We start from the raw sequence: 9,872 nt of genomic DNA, 5'->3' as shown, positions 1-9,872 counted from the left end.
AAACAGGTGCAATTAATAATAATCATCTACAAGCAACTATAATTTATAATAATCATCTACAAGCAACTATAATTCATAATAACTTGCAAAAGCAAATACATTCTAGTGAAAGTCAACTATTACATAGCTGATTATAACATCATAGGTCCCAATAACTTAAGACCCTGGGCCATCCCTCTGCCAACGTCTGCTGTTCTTCCCTGGCTCCCCAGCACCTTTAGCACCCCATTGCACTGCCAGCCTTCCTTTTAGACCACTGACACATAGTTAATCCCAGAAGAGCTCAAGGGTGACCAGGATACCCAATCCAAAGCATGGGTTTATGAAAGGAGGGCGTTTGTGACTCATTCTAATTGGCCATGTGGACTGAATAGCAGATCCCTGTTGCCTTTGCTTACAAGGTTTAATTTTCTAATTGAAATTTCATAAAAAAGATGCACCTTTCTGATCAGTTGTCCCAGCATAAACACTTTGGCTATACATGACACCTGCCCTCCGGACTAACCTTTCTAGAAGCTGCATCAACAAAGTAAAGCTAATCAAAATATCCATCTGTGCTTAACGATAAACAAAGCATTAATGCACCAAACTGCAACTTAGATTATATTAGAGTCAGTTTTAGTGATATTATACACCTGTTAGGATGTCTTTCCCACCTGGGACATCTCACTCTTGCTTTTAAAATACCTTTGTATGAAAAATGTGAGAGCATTTCTCTGGGAACCTTTTGCATGCATCACACTTGCAGCCAACCCTGCTCTAAAAGCCCCTTTCCTTGAGACACCCTGCTGGGACAGGGCTCAGGGATTAGGATCTGTAACCTAAACATTATTGCACTTTAAAGTAAATGTTCCCCCTCTCACTCTACTTGGGTTTCAGAGCCTCTTCAAAGGGCTGTTTTCTTCTCTTCCTTGGCAGCAGGGAAGAGTATTTCAAACTCCAGAAACCAGACACTTTGCTGAGCTCCTGCAGAACCATGAGTATGCCCAGGAAAAACACAGTGCCCAAATCTCCTCCGGCACTGCCAGGGCCGGGTTTGCTGCAAGGCTTCCCAGGCTTTCCGGGCTGGAGACATGAACTCTGAGTTTTTTTTTCCTGTGCCATTCCAATGCATAGTAAGTGAGAAATACGGGAAGGGGGCACACTTCAGTTTTGACCTAATTTTTTTGTAATAGCCCCCGCTCTAAAGAAGGAAAGTTGATTTAACATGTTGGCAACCTTACCTTAAGAAAACTGAAAAATCTGTTTCTCCCAGCAGTTCCTCTAAAAAGGTGGTCTTATCCCATTATCCATGCTTGGCAAAGCTGTCTGGAAGTTGAAGCCTGGAATTCATGAGATTGAGATCTAATTCTGCCTTTCCCTTTTCCAGTGCATCCTGTCTACATGTGTAAAATTGGAAGAGATGCCACTGCCTGTCCTCCAGCCTAACTACAGACAAATGTCAGATAGAGCCAAACAAGGGGTAAGGACACCCTGAGCTTTAAGAGGTTGGTCTGTGCCTGTCCAAGCAGAGGACACGTGTCTCCAGCAGGGAGACTAACTTCATCTCAGTAGGGTGTCCCAACATCACCAAAGGCTCTGGGGCATTTGTTTTCTCCCAAGTAACAAGCGATGGTACAAGAGGAATGGATCTCAAGGTTTGCCAGGGCAGTTTAGATAGTATATCAGGAAGAACACCTTCACCAAAAGGGTTGTCAGGCATTGGAATAGGCTGCCCAGAGAAGAGCTGGAGTCACGATTCCTGAAGGGATTTAAAAGTGGTGTAGATAGCTTGATACAACCAGGAATTGCAGCAAATCCAATACACTGTGGACATTCACCAAGATCTCACACATTTGGCTGGTTTATCTGCCAGCGAATAAGTGGTTACATGAGCTCATTTTTATGATGTGGAGATTTTAGTGTTATCTATTACTGCCCTGTATTAGACAAAGTGCAGTTGTTGAGGTAGCTGAGGAGCTCAATAAGTGTATAGAAAGATGCCTGAGGTATCTATGAGACCTCCAGGAGGCAAAAGGAAGTAGCAAAATCTTCAGTTTCTGCATCATTTTTCTTAACACAATATCTGATGTTACCTTCTCATCTGGAGATATGCCACTCGTGTATTTGATTTTTAGTGTGACAGAGGGTGTTAGGCTGCTGCAGCTCAAGGGCTGCCTTTCAAAGGAATGCTCCAGAGGGGAGAAGGCATCTCACAGGAAGCAGCAGATTGGAAAACCAGATCATCCTAGCTAAAAAAACCTGAAACCAGAACACCGGTTTCCATGACAGAAAATTATGTTAGTCTTGTGGAATATCACTATTAGAGGAAATTGAGTGCCTTTTGCAACCCTTGACTCACTGAAGTCTTTCAAAGAACATTTACAAAGTCACCAAGAGTGATTTCTGATCAGCTGTCAAAGGGAGAGGGTGGCAGAGACATGAGAAGTCTGGTGGGACTGTCATGGGGAGGTGGTGGGTGGGAGGAAGCCATCAAAATGCCTCATGCCACCTCAGCTAGGCTCTACTCCCTAAGCCCTGTGGGTGCTGTAGCAAGAAAGGAGTTAAGATAGAGCTGGAAGGGAAAACAGCCTGTAAGTAGGTGCTGCATTGTGGTTTGTAAGGCTCAGTCAGAAAACCCTGACACAGGAGGGCAACCATACCTGAACCTGTGTCACATGTTGGTCCTTTTCCTGCACAGAAACCAGTGCCTAGCTTCACAGCTCAGTCTTCCTGATAGATTGTTTAATGAGGGAGATTTTTAAAAGCTACTTTTCTTCAAAGTAGTAATTTGTCTTTTGATGTGGCAAACACTGACAAATGCTGCTTTCCCTATCACATTCAAACACACACCATTTTAGAAGTTAATAAACCCATTTGCTGCCAAATAACTGGGTTTTTTTTCTTTTCAATTTCACTCCATCAAGATGATAAGAGGTTTAATGTCTTCATGGCTTCTTCGTCTTTCAGTAGCTAAATCAGGTGTAACTATCAATGCAGTGAGCAACATCTTTTTCCTGTTTTGCAGTCATTATTTCTATTTCTCAGCTTCATCTTCTCCCATGCTCAGACAATGGCAACCACGTTGATATCAGGGTGATATTTCCAACTGCCAGGGCCTCTGGTGAGCTGAGAGAACAGTCCACACCATAAGAGCTTGTTTATTATCTCACAGGATGTACTGTTCTCACCAAGCAAGGACAACATGGTACAGGGAGCACTCTCCTGCTCCCTGAAATTCCATAGAGCTTAGGAGGAATGTTCTGACTCAAGGAACTTGCTGTCCTCACCTAGCACCAAAAATAGAAACAATTCAGTGTTTGTGCCCCGTGGAACATCTGCTCTTACACATACAGTAGGAGAGGTTCTGTAAACATCTTGGATGCTTCTGCACCACTGGCAATGGTAGAGGACCAACATCTGGAGGAATTCAGCCTCCAGGAAAAAGCCATGGAATTATTTAGGTTGGAAAAGATGTCAAAGATCATTGAATACAACCCTTGACCCAGTACTGCCAAGTCCCCCACTGAACTATGTCCCCAAGTGCCACATTTAAATAGTTTTAAATTGCTTTCAGGAATGGTGATTCCACTGCAGCCTTGGACAGCCTGTGCCAGTATCTTATCACTCTTTCAGTAAAAAAAAAAATCCCTAATGTCCAATCTAAACTAATGTCTAATCTAGCACAACTCAAGGCTGTTTCCTCTTGTTCTATCCCTGGCCTCATAGGAGCAGAGCCCCACCCCCACCTGACTGCACTCTTCTGTCAAGGAGTTGGGTAGTGTAAGAAGGTTCTCTCTGAGCCTCCTCTTTTTCAGGTTGAGGCCGCCCAGCCCTCCTTCAGTTGCTTCTCATGAGACTTGTGTTCCAGACCCTTCCCCAGCTGTGCTGCTCATGCTTAGGTGTTCCAGCACCCCAAGGAGTCCCAAGGAAAGCACAAGGGCTGGTAGAAAATAGCTATAGAATTGCTGTGGGTGCTGTGACACTGCTCTAAACTCTGTTGTATGAGAAGACTTGGTTCTGCAAAGCAGAATATGAACCATATGGTTTGGAGTAAGAGAAATTTTTTCTTTTCAGACTTCAAAGAAATGAGACAAAGAACAAACTTAAGATTCATATATAGGGAAGAAGTTTCTCTCACATTTGTGCTAGCAAAACATGCAAGCATCATCTGAGTCAAAGACTAAAAGCTTATTGGAGCCTAAATCACAGATCAGCTAAGTCATCAAAAAATTTTCCATTGATTTCCCTGGGCTTTGCATCAGCCTCTAAGAGTAAAAAAAAAAATGTGATTAATAACATGAGTCCAAGGAAAAGAATATGTGGTTGGAGGCAGGAAAAGGATTATGACCAAGGGCTGTAAATCTTGAGAGCCACAAGTGCTCAGTAACTTCAAACCATAATCTGGAATCTGGATACAGCATCTTTCCAGAAAGGAAAATCTCAGCTTCCTGCATCTATGATTCCCAGTTTGCCCTTAACAGTTTTGTTCCAGCAGGCGCAACCTTCTTGGTTTTCATCTGATGCATGTGAGGATTCCAGAAGCAGTAAGCTCTTTTTATATGGTCTGGGTTCTTTGAGTTTTTGGGGGTTTTTTTTCCAAAATTCAGAGTTCTGAAGCTGTTTTAGTTGCCTGAAGCAAGATCATAGCCAGGCACTCAGTGCAGCATGGCAGAGTGGCATCATAATAAAGATCTGTCCTCTTCATTTGAAAGCATCAATGCTTACACTAGGAGATTTTGACTGTAAAATATACACTTTCTTATTCTTGAACTAATTTTAATCTTTCTTTTTCACTTGTCACATTGTTGTTCACAAAGCTTGCTTTTTGTGCTGAGAGTTTCAACAGAATGCATTAAAGTGAAGAAAGATAACAAGACCTAATAACCCTCTTTATCGCAAAATAAATAAGTAAAAGAACATTTCCATTTAGGTGTTGCAGATATAATTGAATGTTCCTTTGAAAACTCTTTGATCAATGTAACTTGTTAAACTTTTAGCTTTTGTCTCAAATTTAGCTTCTGGTCTTTTAATATCAGATGAAAAGCTTAGTTACTCAATTCAGCTTTATGTCAAAGTGATTAGCAAGGGGGTTTTGGGGATGGTTTCTCTGTGCTTTGTGGGACTTCATAACATCAGGCAAACCTTTACCTGCCTGACAGAGGAAGGGTGGCACTGAAAATGGTGAGAAGTGGCATTTTGGCTGCCTTGCTGGTATTATCATTGTCACTTCCATCACAGTAGTAGAATATAACCCACACTTATTACACAAACTCTACTGCACATGCAAAAAGACATAAAAGCACACTTGCCTTCAGGTCTTGGTAAGTTTACTGGTAATCAAATATGTATTCTGGCAACAACAAGGTCTGACAATAAAAACAATTTCTGTAATATAAAAAGAATCCTTTGTTATCTGACGGTTAAGGCATGACCAGGAGAGGACAAATCATGGGTTCATCACGCTCCTTGCACTTGGCCGTAGTGACATTCTCCAAAGGAAATGGGAAGAAACTCACAGTAGATAACTTACTCAATGATCTGTTTAGGGAGTTTGTTAAATAAAAAGCCCACTAAGTCAGTTTAAGATATTTCAAGATTGATTTTTAATTGCTTCATTATTCAAAAGCTCTCCAACTTGTCCTAGATAAACTCAAAACCAGAGAAATACCACAAATAGTGACTGAAGAGAACAAGTCTCCCGGGATTCAGGGTCTCAAGCCCAGCCCTACCACCACACACTAAAGACACCTGGTCTCTTCCAGCAAGTGACACTGAAGCCCCTAGTTTGCTACTGTAGGCATTTTGGAAATATGCTGAAATTTGTGCAATGCCCCTTAAAGTTATGCTCAATTAAAATCTCCAAAATTAGATTTTTTGGAGTTTGGAATAAATGGGCTTTGCATATAAATAGATAACTTCAGTACCTTTCAAGAGTTCCATGCATAAATACCAGCATGGAGAGAAAAACCAAGATGCTTAAGTTTACACGTAAGGTGCAATATGGGTGATGACCCAGCATTCTTATACCTGTCACAGTGCAACCTGAATCCAAGATCGCAGGCCTCTCTGGAAAGGCACTGATCTCTACTTAAGCTGTATTTTTAGAAAGTGGTGTAGCCTTCAGGAAGGATTATTTTGAGCCTTGGAGCTGGGGATGTACCACTTTCATGGCTCAGTGCTGTCTTGCCCATATTAATCCTCCTTTTGATGAGCAGCTCTGCCCAGGGGATGACAATTTATTGAAGAATACAAATTTGCTCTTGCTCCTTTCCAGAGTAAAATGAAACTTTCTTGAGAGGTATGCAACGGCAGGTGGCTGGTGAAATTACTGTGTTCAAATCAGAATCAGAAACACAGAATGGTTTGGGTTGGAAGGAACCTTAAAGCTCAACCAGTTCCACCCCCTGCCATGAGCAGGGACACCATCCATTTGACCAGGTTTCTCTAAGCCCTATCCAGCCTGGCCCTTCCAGGATGGGACAACCACACTTCCTCTGGACAACCTTTACTAGGCCCTCATCATCCTCACAGAGAAGAATTCCCTGTATCTTACCTAAATTTCCCTTCTTTCAGTTTGAATTCTCAAAGCTCGTGTTCTGTAAGAATGTTAAATAAAAAATAGTTTCCTTAGATGTCTTGCTATCTCAGAACATGGTATTCTAGCTCGAAGCCTTGTGCTTAGGCCTTTTGTTCACAAAAAGAGGCATAATGAGTTATGAGGTTTTCAAAATCTGCATAATAAAAACTGTGGTTCAATTAATTTATGGGGTTTCTCTTTTATGTATTCTCAAAATGGTCAAATTAACAGGAATAATTTACAAAAGTGATTGAGTGACTTGTAGAATTACAGTATATGGTCAGTCTGACAGATTTTATTGTTTGGAATCAATTTTTCTAGAGTCAGGTTTTGCTTCTTGTGTATGTCAAGCCAAGTTTGGGGTCCTTAATGTGTTTTTTTTTTCCTAGTTTATGCAGGCAGTTAAGGTTTGAGTCAAAATTTGGCAAGGTCCAGGGAACCTGGCAGAGTCTCACTGCATTTCTGTGCTTGCTCAGAGTATCACAGAACTATTTTCAAGACAGACAGTTTGAAAGTTGGCTGCTAATATTCAAATTTACAAATAGAACTTTTGTTCAGTGGTTCATGATTTACATGGGATGGTACATGTTTTTTAATATGGCCCCAGTCACATGTGGTACATCTGAAAACACAACTGGTTATTTGGCAGTTTCCTTTCTGCATTTTTAATGAAGTCAATGCTGACTGTAATAGTCTTCAATAGCTTTTCTTTCCCCAAGTAATCACACACTTTTGCAGAATGAATAATATTCCTGATATGATTGCAAAAATAAGGACAGGGAAATTCTCTATCTGGAAGTGGCTGATGTGCACTTCAGTCTGCTTTTACAGCTTCAATTTAGAGCAGGGGCAGTGGTCCTTACCTCTTGAATTTTCTAATATTCACTTTGTTAATGCCCACAGAGTGTGATACAAGTAGGTCATGGAAGTGAAGACTGCTAACAGAGAGAGTATTTCTGAGCAGCTCACCCTGGCCACCCACATTCCCACCAAATTTCTGCATGCCAATACTGAGATGTGACCCCACAGTGTCCAGCACAAACCTATCCAGGTGAATGCCTTGGTCAATGTAACATGCCTGCTCCAAGGATGTCTCCCAGCAATAGTTTTTGCACTGTAACAGTTTTTGAAATAATCAGTTTTCTTCTTAATCACCAGTTTAGCACAGCTAATGTTTCATCCTCTGTGGGTTTCTCTATTTAAGGCAGTCAGGGGAACAGAGACAGAAAAGCAATCATCCAGAAGCAGCTGCTATTGCTTGTGGAAGGAAAAACAACTTGGGGTGATGGAAAGGAGCATGCATGATTTATTAGATTGTGTTGTTCCTAGTTTGGCTGCACTTTTCTTTACAGTGACATTCACTCTCCAGGTTTATAAGGACCACACGTGTGAACCTAAGAGCTTGTTGTGGTTTCTGCAGCATTGCTGACACAGACACAGGACCAGATTCTGAAAAGCACAAATGTCGCTGGTCTCAGTTGTTTCTTCTTAAAAAGAAAACACAGAAAATGCCAATAAGTTTAGCCTGCCAGGAAAGCAAATGCCTTCAGACAGCTGCCAGATAAATCTTCAGATATGCACTGTCATTAGAACAATCTTCAAAATCTCCCTCAGTTCCAACTCATGTTCCTTGAAGACAAACAACCACCATATGAGCTGAGATCGCTTCCTACGGAGGATTACCAGCCTCTAGGACATCCTCTTGGTCTGCTTAACTTTTAAAACAACCACAAAATTTCTTCTATCACTGCAGAACACACTAAATAACTAAGGTGGCATTAGGGAATGGAATTGGGAGTGCGACTGAGGGCAGCTTGACTATGGCCAGTTGGCACCTGCAAATATATAATTTCTTTTCTGAAAGGAATGCATTACCAGAATTCTGCCTCAAAATATTTCAGTCCCTTTGCAATTTCTCGCTGGGTTTTGAAGAGCCTGATGCAGTGACCTGGCTTTGGGAAGAAACTGAGAGTATTTCTGCCTTCAGAGAAGAATTTGTAGAGCAACTTCCCTGTAGGGAGATGGCACATCTCATAAAATTCTACTAGGTTGTTCTCTAATGGTTGCACAAATATCACATGAATTCAGAAAAGAGGATTTAAAAACCAAAGCAAATCATTCCAGAAATCATTTCAGCAGTCCTTTGCATAAACAACTGCCACATATATTAGTTATCTGAATGGCTCTGAAATCTCAGCTTTACACACCTGCCATGGCCTTGATTTAGTATGTAACAAAACTCCAGATGTGCCATCACAAACCACTGTGTCATTCCCCAGAGCAATGGGGGATTTCTGCCCAAGTGGCTGCAGAAAACCCAGCACTGCCATGAGCAGCCCCTCTGCCACCACTGCAGGGAGGAATCAGGCAGGGATAACCAGTGCTCCCCACCTCCTGCTTCATGCCACAACCAATATAGATGCATAGTCCTCTGCTCTGACACTTGGCAAAGTTCATTTAGCCTACTTGGCCTCAGGGAGATATCTTGAGATCTCATACTGTGTCCAGATGTCCTGGGTTTTATGCCAAGACCATCATGTTCTGACAAGTAAGTGAAAAGGATTAGTAGTGAAGTTTTGAGGCTGGTAACTTCTTTACAGGTATAAGAATTATTGAAAAATGCACAGGTTCATCAGAGACAGCAAGAACTTCCTGACTTTGCCAGTGTTCAATAAAGCCTGTTTTAGTGCAGAAGCCCCATCCCCCCTTTGCCTGTTTGTCATGCAGGCAGCATCTTGATCCAGGGATTCAATCTCTATTACACTGCAACAACAGTTTTGTTTTCCCCCAGAAGCAAAGCAATTTCAAAGCTTTGAAATGTTTCTATTTGTCTGTTGGTTATAAGTGCTACATGGTTGACAGAGTATATTTACAGAATACTTGCAGTTTCCAGTTTTTGAACTTTAGCCGGATCTTTATGCATAAGCTGTCACTACAACCCTTTTTCTTATCCAGATACACAGTTTTTTTGAAACATCACATGGACCTGAGTTTCACCCTCCTGAAGCTCTGAACTAAAGCATTTTTGCATAATACTTTTGCTGTGAGTGAGAAAAGCCCCAAAAACGACTGTTTCATCAAAATATTTCAGCTAAATCCAATTTAGTATCCACTGTAAATGCCCGTGGAGTGAATTCATGCTTCTGATTTGCCTAACTACTGACCAAATCACTTTTTGTATTGTCGGATCAATTTTAGTTTAAATTGTTTTTGTCTGCATAAATTACACCCCGTTGTGAACATGAGGGTTTCTGCTTCTATCTACATGGACGTTGTAGCATGTGAAAAGTCAATCTCTAGTTTCAAAAATCTA

Source organism: Erithacus rubecula, assembly GCF_903797595.1.
Source record: "Erithacus rubecula genome assembly, chromosome: 20".
Lineage (NCBI taxonomy): Eukaryota > Metazoa > Chordata > Aves > Passeriformes > Muscicapidae > Erithacus > Erithacus rubecula.
This window is presented reverse-complemented; position numbering follows the sequence as displayed.